We start from the raw sequence: 18,232 nt of genomic DNA, 5'->3' as shown, positions 1-18,232 counted from the left end.
AATTCACAAGCTATGTGTAGCCCAGAGACATCAGAACTTTTTTAAATGGTGGCTCTAAGAAAGTACTAATGTGCATTAACTATTACCATAAGTTATTTCTGGAAAGAAGAGGCTAATTTGAATTACAGTGGTACCTCGAGGTCCGTTCTTAACCTGAAACGGTTCTTAACCTGAGGTGTGCTTTCGCTAATGGGGCCTCCCGGTGACGCTGCGCCGCTGGCGCACGATTTCCGTTCTTATCCTGGGGCAAAGTTCTTAACCTGGAGCAACCACTTCCTGATTAGCGGAGTTTGTACCCCGAAGCGTCTGTAACCCGAGGTACCACTGTATCTACCACATTTACTAAAATGTAATGTGCACCTTTTGGGCCAAATTATGTTGTAAAAATTAGAGAGTGCATTAGATTTGATGGCGCGTTTACATTCGCCAGCAAATACTTTTTTGGTTTTAATGTTTTGAAAATTGATGTGCGCATTAGATTTGATGGCACATTAAGAGTCACGTAAATACGGTACTTCAGTTTTCCAGGGCTGCCCACATCCTCTGAACCATGGCAAAGGAGCATGGGCTAGCTATTGTAGGCAAAAATTGAGGTGCTCAAGAAAATTGGTACACTTGGGAGCAGAAGCTGTGCAGAACACAAATCTATCAATCAATCAAAATTTATTATACAGTCACAGACGGGTTAAAAACAAGGCAGAATACCAAGAATGCTGCGTTTCTGACACAAATTCAGATAAAATATATACGGTATATAGAAACAGTGGGAGAAAGCCAAACCACACCTGAACTGGCAAACTCCTTTTTATGAATCTTTGCAGGAGAAAACAGAAATGTGACAGTTATTTCCTTTACAGTGTTGTTTGTCTCAATCAATAAAAAAAGGCCAAATACCACTCAAATGTCTCTCCTGGGTATTTTGATAAAGTAGGAGTAAATAATCAATTTTGTTCATCTCTATAAAATATACAGTGGTACCTCGGTTTAAGTACACAATTGGTTCCGGAAGTCTGTGTTGTTGTTGTTTAGTCGTTTAGTCGTGTCCGACTCTTCGTGACCCCATGGACCATAGCACGCCAGGCACTCCTGTCTTGCACTGCCTCCTGCAGTTTGGTCAAACTCATGTTCGTAGCTTCGAGAACACTGTCCAACCATCTTGTCCTCTGACGTCCCCTTCTCCTAGTGCCCTCAATCTTTCCCAACATCAGGGTCTTTTCCAAGGATTCTTCTCTTCTCATGAGGTGGCCAAAGTATTGGAGCCTCAGCTTCACGATCTGTCCTTCTAGGGAGCACTCAGGGCTGATTTCCTTAAGAATGGATAGGTTTGATCTTATTGCAGGCCATGGGACTCTCAAGAGTCTCCTCCAGCACCATAAGTCTGTACTTAACCGGAAGTCTGTACTTAACCTGAAAAGTACTTAACCTGAAGCGAACTTTCCCATTGAAAGTAATGGAAAGTGGATTAATCCATTCCAGACGGTCCGCGGCGTACTTAACCTGAAGCATACTTAACCTGAAGCGAACTTTCCCATTGAAAGTAATAGAAAGTAGATTAATCCGTTCCAGACGGTCCGCGGCGTACTCAACCTGAAGTGTACTTAACCCGAAGTATGAGTGTAATTGGTTCTGGAAGTCCGTACTTAACCTGAAGCGTACTTAACCTGAAGCGAACTTTCCCATTGAAAGGAATGGAAAGTGGATTAATCCGTTCCAGACAGGTCCGCAGAGTACTTAAACTGAAAATACTCAAACCAAAGCGTACTTAAACCGAGGTATGACTGTACATTTAAACAACCATTTTTTCCCCTATCCATTCATCCCCACAAGACAGATCTTTATTATAAGGAATACCCCCACCTCTGCAAAGAGTCATCTAGTCCTAGAAAAAAGCCACCAGCTGGCATTTGGGAACAGTCAAGTTATCTAAATAATTGGCATGACCCTCAACAAACCAAGATGAAGCGCAGAGCAAGTTTTACAATCAGAACCCACAAAATACCGGGGGTGGGGGCAGATATGAGACTTCTTGAATCTACTTTGTTTTTTACTAAGATTCCAAGATCTACCAACCAGAGCCAGGCACCAAAGCAAAATATTTAGAATCAAAAGAATAAGTACGTTTTGCATCTAGGAATTTGTGGTCAGTACTGCATTCATAGTCTGTTTTATTAAAATGATGCAGAATAGCTGGACTCCTTCAACTTATTAAAACTTTCCAGGTTGGTGGTGCATGGTCTGCTAGCAGCCAACATGGAGGCATATATCTGCGGCTCTCCTAGACCGAAAAGATCTTATGTCATTTCAGGGATAGGATAAATCTCCCTGTTAGCATTTCCAAGGGTAAGGATTCAAAGGGGATGTCATCAAGATATTTGGAAACTTAAAACATCAAACAAGTCCAAAAACTTGAGTTGACGGCAGTGAAATTGACATGGTCCTTACGGGTGGTTAAGAGGTAGCAAGAGATTTTGGAACAGTTTGCTAATTTGGACAGATGGTACAGACTTATTAAGAAAACTATGTTTAGGCATAAGATGAAACGAGGTCTTAGTTATCCTCCTTTGTTGACCTATCGAAAGAAGTGTGCATGCACACGAAAGCTCATACCAATGACAAACTTAGTTGGCCTCCAACCAAGATGCTACTGGAAAGAATTTTATTTTATTTTATTTTATTTAAAACAGTTGTTATGTAAGGAGCCTTTCAGTTCCATGGCTGCAAGCAGAAATTTATAATAATAATAATAATAATTATTATTATTATTATTATTATTATTTATACACCACCCACCTGGCTGGGTTTCCCCAGCCACTCTAATCCATCGGGACTACATGCCGTTCCATACATTGAACATAACAGTCCTTCTGACCATAGAAAATCCCTTTTCTATGGAAGGTTGGACTAAATAGGCCAAAAAGACTGCCACCTTTAGAGTCACTGTGAATTCCAAATCTGGAATATAAGGAAATCAAGCAGGTTGACAAATTCCTTTACTTGGGAAGATGAAGGCCACTGTAGGCTGACACATTTATTTAAGGATGGTAACCCTTTAACACTGCAATAGATCACCCATATCTTGAGAGCCTTTCACCCATCTTGGCTTAAAGTATTGCAGATCCAGCACTTTACACAGAAGCGAGGCATATGTCAGAAGAGTATTAAGTGTGGTATGAATAATCATGTATTCAGTCTGGCTGTAATACGAATGTGATGGTCTCTATTGTTCATAATGAGCTTACTGTAGAGATGGTTGGCACTCCCATGAGTGCTAAAACGGTTTGGGAGTTCGCTTTAGGATGGGAATCCCTGCTGATGCTTGGGATGCAATGTGGCAGAATCCACCATACATTTCAGCTCATATTCAAGAGGCTGCATTCAAAGTGATTCACAGATGGCATGGGACGCCACTTCAATTACACATACCCATGGGGAAACAACCAATTTTACTCTGAATGGCTGGTTAGATAAAATTTGGGGCATATCCGGTGCAAAAGAAAAATGCCCCAAAAAAGGCAAATCTGAAAGTGTTTTGGGTTCTTTCTTGACCTATGCTAATATGGATGGGGCCTTTTTACACACTGCTTTGTGGAGAGGGTATTTGCAAGTTTCACACTCATCATATCATGTATTGAGAACCATGTACTTATAAGAAAACAAAGCAAAGCTAAAAATGTTAACAATCATTTTCTTTACTGTATAAGGATAACAAGTATTCTTTTGCCAATTTCTACTGTGGCACCAAATTTGTTACAAAGGGATTATATTTATTTATTTAATTATTTGCACTGTTATTATCAAAATTGAACAAAAATAATTATTTAAAACAACTTTCCAGATCAGTGTTTGGAGATAGGCAAAAGAAACACTCTGATATAAATTATGTTTGTGAAACTGTCTACAACTGTCCACATTTTCACATGTACTGGAAAACGCAACACATTATTTTAATCTAAGTACCGGTAGTCCTTTGCATTATACACACATTTAGGCTGCAGTTCTGCGGAGCCTCTTCTGTTTGGGGGGGGAAATTGCAAATCTCCCCAGATATGCCAAAATGATGTATTTGCTTAATATCCCTGGGGACAAAGTAGGATAATGTGGTTGTGAAGAATGAGGGGGGGGGAGTTTTTTTTGGGGGGGGGGTTCATGTACTCAGTACCAATAGTTCTGTAAGCATTTCTACAGTCACAAGTTTGCAAAGAATACGCAAGTTATGCCTTTTTGCAATGTCTAACGGCGTCTCAGAATGTTGCAGGCTGACTAGTTGCCTGCCTTCCACAAGCAGTATATTAATCATGACAGTATCACTGGCAACACTGTGGAAACTTTAATATGAAACAAGAAAACTGGGAGCCATTTTCCTTAATAAGATAATGAGCCACCACATTTTTCTAAGTAAAGCTTTTTAAGTATCACAATAAATAATATGTATTTGTGTGAGTGTGTGTGTGTGAGAGAGAGTGTGTGAGAAAGAGAGAGAATGGAAAGAAACAATATTCATAGAAATCATAGAATTGTAGAGTTGGGAGGGGCCATGAGGGTCATCTAGTCCAACCCGCTGTAATAGACACAGATTTGCTGAGTCCCCTTAGGAAAACTGCTGTTTCTCAGCTTCAGCTCCTTGTCTATGAAGTGGGAGTAATAATGGCTTACCTCACTGAATTATTATTCAGAAAGATCAGGAAAGCATCTTACAATTAAGAAACGTATGCTATAATGATAACCATCATACACCAGATGTGTAAAATTTCTAGATACTATTATTGTTCTTTTATTTTAACAAAAACTCCGTGTTCAGAGGCAATGCACCTATCTGTACCACCAGATACCAGGAGCAGGCAGCAGGAAATGGTCTATGACACTGCATTCTGCGGTCATGGTTCAGCCCTGCCCAGAGCTGCAACCTGAGGTCTCCTCAACTGAGGAGCTAGAGGACCTTCTAGCAGACCTCCATACTGATAATGACCCTGAGGAGCCATCGGCTCTGGATATCCTTGCCCCAGGACTGGAGGTCCCCATGCCAGTTGCCTTCGTCTCCGAACACACCCCATCCCTCATCTTCCCCAGGGCAGAGGAGGTGGGAGCCAGGCAAGAACGCTGGTGCTGCCAAAGTGCCCCAACTAGCTGCACATGAGGCTACTTGGGATGAGGGGGGAAACACTTGCTCAGATCAGGCCCTGATGGAGAGCCAGAAAAGGGTAGTGCCTCTGGCTAATGTACAGGCTTGCAGTCTGAGAGCTGCTTCATCCTCGAAGCAGCAGCTCTTCTCCCAGCACCTGCCTCCCTGCCTTGGGGGAACAAGACACCTGCATGTGAATTTCTCTTGGTTCTGATCCAATCAGGCAGCTCTTGTGGGATTGTGGTTGCTGTTTGCTCAACCCCAGCACAAAATGGTGTTTATACTGGGAAAACTACAAGCCGCGTCGGTTAACGTTATGTTCATATCCACAACCAATCCTGAAAGGGGAGAGGATGTGGAAGTTTCCGAACGGATTTTTGCTTTGCAATCAAATTAAATTGACAGCTTTCAGGTCAGGAGGGGCAGGCGCCCTGTAAGGTGTGTGCAGAGCTGCTGGTGCTCCTGCTTTTGTTTCAGCCACACAGTACCTTCCGGCTGTACTTAGCAAACGTACATTCAGTTGTGTGTGTAAAAAAAAAAAAAGAGGAGTCATCTCGAGTTCGAACTGCACCATTTATCTGTCACAGGTTCTTACAAAACGTTTAAAAGAAAAGGTTAGAGTGCTTCGGAAGAAGGAACTGTAATTTGCAGCCTTGAGGCACACTGCTTCCACCAGTTGGCAAGAGAAGGGCTGAAATATTAATAAGCAAGCCATTTGTCAAGGAAATTATGCAAGGAAGCCTGGCCATTGTACAAACCAGCAAGCAACTGATGAAGACACAAGAAAGCCAGACATGATAATCCAGGGACTTTCTGAAATGGGTTCCTGAGCTCCTCTACCTTTAGAAGGAACTCCTGGCAGGAAAATTTAAAAAGGGTGGGGGATTTGTACAAAAACAAATCAATGCATTTTACAATAACTGTTAACACCAATGTTAACAGTTGTTGTTTGGGTCTCGCTTTGACCCATACCAAAAATGGGGTTTCCGACAGATTCAGACTAGGTGCAATGTCTTTGCAATTGATGCTGCGTGTGAACCAATGAACATGACTTGAAATGTGATCCGCCATGCCGGACTACATTTAATAATTAAAAGCCCGCAAAACACTTAAGAGAACTGTTATATGATGGGCAGAAATGCGGACCTTTAAAACAGTTGAATGTTCTTTTAAAAATAGTAAGATTTATGCATAATGTACAGGTGTGCCTGCTTTTGTCTAGTGATAGGCATCACTTAAGTATATAGACATTCTAATGGCCCTGCACTGAGAAACTGAATTATTGACAAAGCAAATTTGCAAACGCGGAAGTAGCAGTGTTTCTGAAGGAGAGACACTCCACATACCGCATTTCAAAAAATGGGGGCATTTCTGAATCTTTAGATTTAGCATATATTGCCAAGGGAGAGCAGTTGCAGCTATGGTCTGTTTGAAATTGACACTTTCCTTCCATTTTGAATGATCCTCACCAATCATGTATAAACTTGTTCAAATAATGAATATTAACAAATACAGAAAGTAGTACTTAGGCCGCTGTATTATGCATGGGTCTTTGATTATTAATAGCCCCGTTCTGCTTGCTTAGCACTTTTTTCTACTGGGCTTCTCAAAGTTCTGTACAGCTGCTATTTAATGATGCCTCCCAACAGCCCTGTAATATAATAATAAATAGATTGTTTAAAACAATTAACAGTTGAACCCAGTTCACATTTCTGCACACTGCAATGCATATGTGCGACGAGTAGAGAACGTCAGTTGGAGATCCCAAATGCCCAATGTGTTTCATTTTATACCTGCTACAGTGGTACTGTTCGAACGTACAAAAATTTAACTCAAATTATATATAGCCTCACTATTTTTGTGTGATTGCAAATGCTGAGTGATATCCCATTAAGACACACTCACAGTAGACCAATGAAAGCAACTCTGAGAATGACTAACATTAAATATAACCCGCTATGTATAATTTGAATGCCACACACACACACACACACACACAGAGAGAGAGAGAGAGAGAGAGAGAGAGAGAGAGAGAGAGAGATCTGAAGAAGTGTGCATGCACACGAAAGCTCATACCTATGACAAACTTAGTTGGTCTCTAAGGTGATATTGGAAGGATTTTTTTATTTTGTTTTGACACAGAGAGAGGGGGGGTTCAGAAATGACAGAAAGTGGGTTTTTTGAAGATAAACACACGTATAATTCCTAACTTTCACATCAGGTAGGCTAGTGGTACCAAGATCTGAAGCACATCACTGATTTCAAAATGGAAGTGCATCATCACCAATGAATCACAGGAAGGCCAATGGATGGACCATTGGGTTGCTGATGTGATACCAAGCTGAGAAGTTTGGAATGTGTTATTTAAGCCAGAAGGTGTCTGTATATGAATATAGTCAGTCCAGGCCCTAATGTTCCCTCTGAAATTAGCTATGTTGACAGCCTGCGAATGCTGCTAATGTGGAGGAACGATGTTATTTGTAGAGCTCAATAGGTAAATTGAACAACTGCTTTATCGCTATCGATATTTGCAAACTGTTTCGTGAGAATAACATTGCAAACTGATGCACAACGCTTCTTTTTTATCCCTTGCATGGGAGTAAATTTCAGCCATTAGATTTGCAAAATGGGGCTCGCCGTTTGCATTTGTTTAGCTGGATCTTCGGGATTTTAAAAAAGAGGGGGGGGGAGTACTGTATCTTTATCAGTTACACAGCACAGAAAATCTGCCCAGCAGGTGACTTTGGAGTGCATTTCCACCTTCCTGACTGTGAGCTGCCCAAAAAAAAGGCCAAAGTGACCCCTGGCACTGCAGACAAAGTCTGGGAGGCCATCCAAATTATGGCAGCCTGGCTCCAGATGTCCATGAGCATCGACACTGTCCAGAATGTCTGTAGTGATACGTGATACCGGAGCTATCATCCTCTATTTCTGAGCTAGGAGAGTTGTCGAAGCTCCTTTGTGCAATTCTGCATCTTTTTAGCTAGCATATAGGAGAGCAGGAAGACGAGTTTTGAGATGCTCTTCAACTGTTGTTGTTGTTGTTTAGTCGTTTAGTTGTGTCCGACTCTTCGTGACCCCATGGACCATAGCATGCCTGGCACTTCAACTGACCCCCCCCAAAAAAAAAATTACAGGGTGGGTGGGTGGCCGAACCCTCTCTATATAATGTACAAGTGAATTTCAACAAAGTGTGATCTGACTCAATCTGACCAGCAGAAGTAATTCTGCGCACCATGACACAACTTTTAGATTTGTGGACGTCTGCAAAGGCAAGGAGGATACTGGAGAACTACCCTGGCGATTCACCAGCAAAACTCTTCGGGAGTAGATCACCTTTAACTGGATTCTCCCTGCCTTCTTTTTAGCCACCTCCCTGATTTTCCATGTAAGAAGCACCAAGGGTCTTGGAGCAGGGACTGCAAGCTAGGCACAGGTGTGTTATTCCCTATGCCACAGTACTCCTAAAACAGAAGGAGATATTGGCCTAATCCCTCCTCTGCTTACAGCAGTACCCATATAACATGCAGAATTCTACACATCCATACTATCTATTTCAAGTACAAGTACAACTCATGGCTTACCCTCAAAGAATCCTAGGAAACTAGAGTTCCCAAGATCTTTGAGGGAAGAAGTCATGTACAAGCTGGAGTCATTTCATGCAGGGGTGCATATGAGCACGCCCACCCCCCGCCTTTTGCCTTCTTCCAGGACCAAAAGGACCTGCATGTCAGTGATCGCCTGACAACAAACGGAGAAGAGCTAATAAAATTCAATGCCAATCTGCTTCCCATTCGCAGTTTCAGCAGTCCTCTCTGAATTATGGCATTGAAAGCATAAAACAATTAATAAAACTGATTTAGTTATTATATAAAAGCTAACCACTACTCTCAAGCTGGTTCTGGAGAAGACTCCTGAGAGTCCCATGGACTGCAAGAAGATCAAACCTATCCATTCTGAAGGAAATCAGCCCTGAGTGCTCACTGGAAGGACAGATCCTGAAGCTGAGGCTCCAATACTTTGGCTAGCTCATGAGAAGAGAAGACTCCCTGGAAAAGACCCTGATGTTGGGAAAGATTGAGGGCACAAGGAGAGGGGGACGACAGAGGACGAGATGGTTGGACAGTGTTCTCGAAGCTACGAACATGAGTTTGACCAGGCTGCGGGAGGCAGTGGAAGACAGGAGTGCCTGGCATGCTCTGGTTCATGGGGTCACGAAGAGTCGGACACGACTAAACAACTAAACAACAACTCTCAAGCCTACTGGAAAGTTATGGGGCACGGGGTTGCAGCTTTTTTTTCTCTTTTCCAAATGCTAAACACATATTAATTGGACTGGATAAAAACAAGATCAGAAAAAACAGGTATGAAGGGGAGAGAGATCAACAATGAGCTTCATGAATGAGTGGGGATTATGGTCTGCTGGGTCCAACCATGGTCTGCTGGGTCCAACACTCTAACCATGACGCCACACTGGCTTTTACCAACAGATTAGTGGGTTTTTTCCCTGCTGGGACCAATGGGAAGGGAAATAAGTGGGGCAGCCCCTTGGCTTGTGTACTCCCCACTCCACCCCACCCCTCCGCCAATCCAGGGTGTATGTGTCAGGGGAATGGGTGGGGCTCTCCCAAGAGAGTAAAACCTCTCCTGATAAGATACCTGCATGAGTCCTTTTTGTTGTCTCCATCAGACCACTGACAGAGGAGAAGGAGCAGTCATGGATGTTTCCATAGCTGCAGTGGACCTAGGTGGACCTCCTGCTCTACACATGAAGATGGGAGATCTACAAAATCCTACAGTATCTGAGATGCCCTACCAGGCACCACAGAACTGTGTCTTAAATGGCTACTACTGTACTGAGTTATTGTTCGTCCGATATAGAGACATGAAACTTGGAAAACCCAACCGCAAAAAATGGCGGAATGCTGAAAAATACTCTTGAGATATAGATCTGGTTTTTTTCCTTTTGGAATGAGTTAAATGGTTTTTAAGACAAGGCTTTACTCACTTAAAATGCATAGCATGAAGTTCTTTATGTAAGACTATCTACAGCCTTCAAGAATGATAATTCCTGCATATGCTGAAGACCAGACTTTGCCAACCTGCTTTCCTCCAGATGTTCTGTTTTTATATTGTAAACCATCCTGCGGTCCTTGGATGAAGAGTGGAGTAGAAATTTTAAAAGGTAAGATATAAAAACAACAACAACAACAACAACAACAGACACAACAACAACAACAACAACAACAACAACAACAACAACAACAACAACAACAACAACAACAACAGACACATTTAGGAGCCCAAATAGCAAACCACCTGAACAACACTACAAGGTTCTGTTCGTGGGTTTATGCATCCAATAAAAGTGGGCACAAATCTATGAAATCTTATGCCCCAATTCATTTCTTAGCCTTTAAGGAGCTTTGGGATTCTTTGCTGCAGTGTCACCTTGATATTCCAGTGACTTTGGGTAGAAATCTAACCTTGCCAAGTTTTGTCAGGTTTGAGGTGAATAGCTATTACGTCTTGCATAGTTTCTACCTAAATTAATACCCTGGCAAAATTCAGTCCAGGATCTTACATAGGTCCCTCTCCTATTTCAGGGCTGCAGCAAAGCCAGTGCAGAGTCAGCTCTACAGAAGGTAATGGTTTCATTGTAGAAGATGCTTTAGTGCATAAGTTTATTCAAGCTTTGGTGCAGGAAGGCATAATATTTAATCAATAACTGCTCAGTCCTCAAGGCAAACACAGCAGGATCAGTACAAATGGGAGGAAATGGAAGCCAGGAGCCAGAGCTACACAGCCAAGTTGCCTTTCCAAACCCTACAATTCCAAATTTTGGAAGGGAGCAACTTGCAGAACAGAAAGTCACACAGGAAGATGGGTATTTAACCCTTTTCCCAGCTGCTGCTGCAGCTGCTGCTCTCTCCCCACTGAACCACAATTCCAGGCACTTCGAGATGGCCTGTTTAATGAAGATTCATTCCGATTTGTTAGCAGTGAGGTTAGATGATGGTACATCAAAGCAAGTGTTAGCCTGCACTTTCTGGTGCATTTCCACACCACTTTTCTCAATGCAAAAAAGGCCAAACTTTTAGGGGAAGCAGATTTGCTGCATGAAACCTCTGAATCAACTACAGTAAGGCTACAACTTGGGCACATGCAACTTCTGCACGTTCCGCTACACACGTGTGGCAAAAATAATAATCAGAATGGGATGGAAAGGGGGCAGTGTTCTGGGGAAAATGACTTTAGCAATCCCATCCGCCACTGAACCCATTGTGAATGAATGAATGGATGGATGAAACTTTATTCGCGTCAGCCATCAGCCATAGCAACAAAGGAACATTGCGACATACACAGAACAAAATAAAAAAGTCAATTATATAAAACACAGTTTAGGGTTCTGAATCAGCAGTCAAATAGTGGACCTTGTTCTGATTGCCCCAGCTAAAAAGCTTGCAACCTTTGCTGTCATCTGCTCCTCTTGATCTGCCAGGAGAAAATACACTGTGGCAGTGGTTGGGCGACCCATTGTGTCTTGAATATATGCGATTTTGGCATTCGGTGTGATCCTTGGAACGTAACTACTATATAATTGTGCAACCTAATTTTTCTAGTATGTGATTGACTCCCATTCAAAAATAGCAACTATCTAGAAGCGCCTTAGGTTTCTGTCACATACAATGGTCTTTTCCATATAAACACACAAAAAAACACACACACACACATATTTTTTGCTGCAACATTTATTATTACTTGACCAAAATACTATAAAAATAGATAAAGTGAAGGCGAAAGAACTCAATAAAGAGAATTTAAAGCCTTTGGGTAGCTTATATAGACACAGTAATTGCTCATCTTAGCATTAATGGTATTTAAGTCAAACATCTTTTACTCTTCCATTCTCTATATGGGTAGATCACAGGCAGAGATGTTAGGTTACGGTTAAGGACAGTAACAGACGCCAAAGGGGAACACAACACAACTGTTTTTGGAGGATATTCTCTTATAGAACAGTTTGTATATGTACTAATGCGATGTCAAATTATATAAAAAACCACCTGGTTTGACTATGCCTCATATTCATTTCATTTGGTGGGTGAACTTCTCTGCTACTGCAATTTCCCACACATTTTCAAACAAAGCACATATAAGAGGGGAGCACACAGGGCAGATATGACTTTGCCGCACAACTGAAAAAAGCACATCTAGTACTGTACTCTGAGAAAGGGCTGGCACCTGCAATGTTCATTGGTGGAACCTGCAAAGCCTTTTTTCGAGGTATTTTTAACCAACTATAGGCTAACATTTAAAAAAAAAATCAGTTATTGCAATGCTGGGGACATATTTAGGCTATCGGTGAGAGGAGCAAACAAATACAATGCCAGAAACGTTTTCCCCAACAATGTTTGGGAGGAAGACTCGCAATCACTTGGATCCTGCTCCTAAACTAAGCTCTGTTCTCCAAACTAGTTAAGCATACAGGCCCTCTGGACATGATTGTTATTAAAACACCTTTGAATTCCAGGATAACTGATATGGGATAACCCTATTTTACTCTCAAAACAATCCTGCAAGATAAATTAGATTGGGTGTTGCTGACTGGCCCAAATTCATCTCTGTGAGCTTCACTACTAAGGAAGGAGCTGAACCCAGTTCTTCTTGGCCCACAGCCAGCACTCTACTCTTTGTTATTAAGCCAAACATTCCATGTTGGCAACACCTAGCTCAAATTGAACCCAGCAGTAGGATCACCCAAACATGTCCAAATGAAGAGATGGTTGTCGTCTATATCAACGCCATAAACTCTGTTTAAAATTTGGTTAGAATCAACATATTCAATTTGAACTTAACGAATTCATCAATTGATGTCTTCAGACCTACATATTACCGGTAGCAGCTAAATTGCGTCTGACCCTGTCTATCGTAAGAGCTGGAATTTATTAAAATTATTAATTTACCACTGTACAGCAGCCCAGTTACATAGCTAATGTTGTATCACTCTCATTTAAAATGCTTTATTCTCTCCCTGGATCTAAAAGATGTAGCGAGTAGGTTAAAAACTGTATGAGAAGCATTAGGGGAAGATTTTATTTTCTATATAAGCTATCAACAGATAGTCCCAGAATGAGAGTTAAGTTAATGTTCCATGGATGCGGCTGAATGGTTTCGCTTGGCTGAAAAATGTCAAACTGTGGCAGAGAATATGAAACAGCAGCAGAAGGGGACAAAACCTTAACTAAAACTTATTGGGCTGTTGAAATCTTAATTCTCCTTTCTCAATTGCACATCCCACGCATACACACTGCTTCCGAAGCTGAGGATATTGTTGGCTGTGAACAAATCATATAGGCTGCAGTCCTAATCCCACTGACCTGGGGGCATCCTGACTGAATTCAGCAGAACCTGCTTCCGAGTAGACACAGGGAGGATTGCGCTGTTAGGCTTCCATATAAAACTGCTGGATGCACCATGGCCTGTGCATTATCGCAGCCAGGGACTGTTGAATTTTGTCCCTATGTGGATCACTGTTACACTGTCATATTGCTCCTCCCTAAGCCATATGTTCAATATAAGAGACTTAAAGGAAAGCTCAGAGAACTGCATTCCCACAGCAATTTTCTCAAACTTCCTAGGACCTACACTACAATCACCCAATTTTTATTACCCGGTATTATAATAATTTATAATTCTTTTATTTTTTTCAATTACTGTACTGTATATAATCGAGTATAAGCCTAATTTCTCAGCACAAAAAATGTGCTGAAAAAATCCGCCCTTGGCTTATACTCGAGTGAGGCGGGTGGCGGCAGAGAAAGGCACAGGACAGGGGGTTTGGAGAAGCGCTGCGCTGCGACTCTCCGAACCCCCGTCCTATGCCTGCTCTGTGCGAGGCGGCGGGGAGGGTGAAGCGGTGAAGAAGGGATCCTTCCTCGTCGCTTCTCCCCACCCCCACCCTGCCACTGACAGCTGGGAAAGGCATAGGGTGGTTTTAGTTTTTATTTTTGAAATTTACCAGTAGCTGCTGCATTTCCTACCCTCGGCTTATACTCGAGTAAATAAGTTTTCCCAGGTTTTGGTGGGTTTTTTTGAGGTAAAATTAGGTGCCTCGGCTTATATTCGGTTCAGCTTATACTCGAGTATATGCAGTAATATACTGCCCTTCAAGGATCACAGGGCTGGGGAGACTCAGCCAGATGGGCGGGGTACAAATTATATATATACACATATACATACACACACACACACACACACACACACACACACACACACACACACCATAGTAACAAAAAAAGCAATGCCCCCTGCCAATAATTTGTGTCTCGGCAAAAACATGTTGTATAAAGCCTAAATCAGGCACCCCCAACCCCCTCAAAACCTGCCTTCCCTCAAAAACAGAACAATTACGTACAGTATTAAGTTTCTCATTTCGGTGGCTTTAAGATTCATAGCTCTACAGGGGTGGCAATTCATTAGCAATGCCAGGGTCAGCCTCTGAAAAGGTATCGGCTATAATAACTGACATCTGCTTAAGACTGTGGGACTAAAATTTGCAAATGCAGAAAATCTAAGTTTAACCAAAATATTACAGCTCCTTGCCAAGCACACCCACAGCACACAAAAGTCTGACGCTACGATCCCATACATACATGGGAGCAAACTTACTTCTGAGTAGATATGCATAGCGCTGCATGGTTGGGCAAAAATGTTGTGATTCAAAAAGATTTGCCATATGAGATATAGGGTACTATTTTTTCTCTTTTCAGCCCCTAAACAGGTAATCAATCAGTACAGTAATAAGCACACAAATAATGCCTCTTGAAAATGATGGCATGCATTTTCTGCATGACTTGCTATTAGCGCCCTCATTTATGTGTTTAAATCTATACAAACTCAAACACCACCTACTAAATATGCCAACACATTGTCACAAAAACATGTTAGGTGGAATGTAAACCCTGACTCACGCTGAAAGGAACACTCATCACAGTAGGGTCCCCCAACACCATCTAGAGGGTGTCAGCAGACAATACAGGCAAGTGAGAAATTAAAGGGGGAGGAAGAAGGGGGACAGGAACATAGACAAATAGTGTATCTGAAGAAGTGTGCATGCACACGAAAGCTCATACCAAAATATAAACTTAGTTGGTCTTTAAGGTGCTACTGAAGGAATTTTTTTATTTTGCTTCGACTCAGACCAACACGGCTACCTACCTGTAAATAGACAAATAGATTTGTTTCTGCAATGCCTTCCATAAAAGGAATCACAGCACATATACTGTTCCAACACTTTGTTTGGGCTGCATTTTCCTAGTACAGTGGTACCTCGGTTTATGAACACAATTGGTTCTGGAAGTCTGTTCATAAACTGAAGCGTTCATAAACTGAAGCAAACTTTCCCATTGAAAGTAATGGAAAGTGAATTAATCCGTTCCAGACGGGTCCACGGCGTGAAAGCAACCCCCACTTTTACCTGTAAATTATTTCAAGCCTTCCTCTACTAAATGCACTGGCATCTCACATTCATTCCATCAAGCTGGAACACAGGCAGGGAGAGGTGGGGATCAGGCCCTTCTCCCCTGGGTCTACTCCACTTTGCTCTTCCTCTTCCTTACCTGATTCCATTATAGTTAGTCAGTGATAAGAGCTTTGCAGTTCTAAGAGCTGGTGTTTGAGTCTACTTGTTTGCTCCATCCCTTCCCACCTGCGTTTCCTTTTTTGTCATGCCGTTTAGATTGTAAGCTGGGTGCTGTCTTTGTTGATATTATGGAAGCCACTCTTGGAGTCTTCCTGGATGAAGGGCGGGGTAAAAAAAAAGTACCAAAAACAAACTCATGTGGGCTATAATTTAGCAGGAGAACATTTTCTCTGCATGCACGAGTCCCGGCCTTACTGAGTTGGAGAGTATTAGTAATACTATTGAAAGTAAGACCTGTGTGCCCTGAAAGACGACAGAAAAGGAGAGAGAGTCAGGCCAAGGAGCACATACCATCAGCTCCTGAAATGGTCATCAATGAATCAGAGAATTGTAGCGTTGGAAGGGATCATGAAGGTCATCAAGTCCAACCCCCATCTGCTGCCTGCAATCCTGAGATTAAGAGTCTCATGCTTTACAGACCGAGCTACTCCACTCTGTTGTCCTGGGTACCATTTGTTTATTTTGGTAGTTTAATACTGTGAAACAGCTCGAGTGCCTTGGCAGAAATGCCTCATGTAAAGATGCAATAAGTAAATACTGCAAGCGCCAGAGCAGGGTTACAGCATCTGTGGCCCTCCAGATGTTGCTGGACTACAACTCCCATCATCTTTGACCATGCTGGCTGGGGCTGATGGAATCCAGAGTCCAACAAACATCTAAACAGCCAGTGCTCCACAAGCACTCCCTGGGAGAGGAGAATGTAGCTTGTTCTAAGACTGCTTCTGGGTGCCCAATATAGATACACGGAAATGGTAAGATTACACAGAAGTTCTTCAAGCAATAGTACAGCCTCATGGGAATGTGATTAAAGCCCAGACTGGGTGGGTGGGGTGGGGGCTAGGTAAAGTGCCCTCCTTCCCACAGGCTTGGGCCCTGAACTGCTGTGTTCCCATGGCTCACTATTTTGCACACCCCATCTTTCAAAGGCTGGATGGGACAGGCCCATGTAAATACACACATGTAAATACTTAAGCAGTATTGCGCTGCTTAAGATGCTAGCGTTCACCTGATGCTGGGCCCCCACCGAGTAGCAAATTTCAGTTGTGCTTGAAACCATTTTAAGTGATATTCCTATTCCACTGTACTTGGTTCTACGTCAGCCACAACTTCCTTTAAAAACTACATTTTCTCAACCCCTTTTCGTCGAGAGCAAAAATGTAAGAAACCCAGTGCTTCTTTTTTCCTTCGGATTTCCTGCTGGAAGCCAAACCCTGCACACACTGGCACTTTTTGAAGTTAGGCAACTTTTAGAGGACACAGATTTTTTTATATAAAAAAAGAAGAAATGATTAGCAGTGCTATAGAATACATTTGCAGCAACTTAAAACACCTGCATTACAATGGAGAAACTTTGCGATTAATGCTTATGGTGTGAGGATAGAACAGCTTATATGTTTTTCCCCCAATTAACTTGGAGCATTTATGCCTAGAGGACTGGGGGGGGGGTCATTTTGGAGGAGGAAAAAGGATCTATCCATTGACTGTAGGCATATTATAGGAAAGAAGTAACTGCAGGGTGTCCTTCCTACCAATCTTCCAATGAAATGAAGAGAACAAATATGCAAATGAAACAAAATTTTAAAAAATTCCTTCCAGCAGCACCTTAAAGACCAACTAAGTTTTTTTATTTTGGTATGAGCTTTCATGTGCATGCACACTTCTTCAGATACACTGAAATAGAAGTCCCCAGAAGCTTATATGTAGAGAAAGGGTGGGGAGGGGTATCACTCAGAAGGGTGGTGGAAATGGGTGATTGACTGACTGATAGCTGTCGACGACTGTAAACGACTGCAAATGGTCTTGCATGAAAAAGCAAGGGGTGAGATGGCTGAAGATCGCTTTATCATGTATAATGAGATAAGAATCCAATGTATCTGTTCAAACCAGGTCTCTCCATGGTTTTAAACTTGGTGATAAGTTGCAATTCAGCAACTTCTCTTTCCAGTCTAGTTCTGAAATTCTTTTGTAGTAAGACAGCTATGCAAATGGTTTCTTAAACCTGGAAGGAAGCACAAATTGTGGGACCAACTGCAAAAATCATGAGTTGCCCCAGTGAATAGGTGAGCATATATGCTTTCAGATGCCTATGGATGTAGAATCTAGTGTATCACAATGAAACATGACTAATGAGGAATCAATAGTCACACTCTTCCACTGTAGGTTATCCACCAGGAATACAAAGGCAAGGAATGATCTGGCAACCTGGAAGCAGATACATAGCTTGTTTGAATGGAGTTGCCCTATGACTTAGCGAAATCAGGTTCACAACTTGGAGATGTTTCTGGGTCCAGCACATTTTCTGCCAGCTACATAGTGGTCGTGAGTTAGGGAGCGGCTTTTACCAGCTTTGACTGCTTCGTTCCCAAGAGAAGTCTGATATGGCCTTGAAAATTCAAATCCACAGTTAC

General features: G+C 42.2%; 1 protein-coding gene across 8 annotated transcripts in view; it reads right to left on the bottom strand.

Moving 5' to 3' along the window:
• Positions 1 to 18,232, bottom strand: part of FARS2 (phenylalanyl-tRNA synthetase 2, mitochondrial) — a 201,033-nt gene that overhangs the window by 157,051 nt on the left and 25,750 nt on the right. The window contains exon 1 of one of the 8 annotated variants that reach the window (XM_088675143.1): positions 10,128 to 10,271. The exons of the other annotated variants lie outside the window; for them this stretch is intronic. The gene's annotated coding sequence lies outside the window, so the exon portion shown is untranslated. Of the gene's footprint in view, positions 1 to 10,127; positions 10,272 to 18,232 lie in introns of those variants that run through there. 8 annotated transcript variants of the gene reach the window in all.

Source organism: Zootoca vivipara, chromosome 8 (genome assembly GCF_965207765.1).
Source record: "Zootoca vivipara chromosome 8, rZooViv2.hap1.1, whole genome shotgun sequence".
NCBI lineage: Eukaryota > Metazoa > Chordata > Lepidosauria > Squamata > Lacertidae > Zootoca > Zootoca vivipara.
This window is presented reverse-complemented; position numbering and strand designations above follow the sequence as displayed.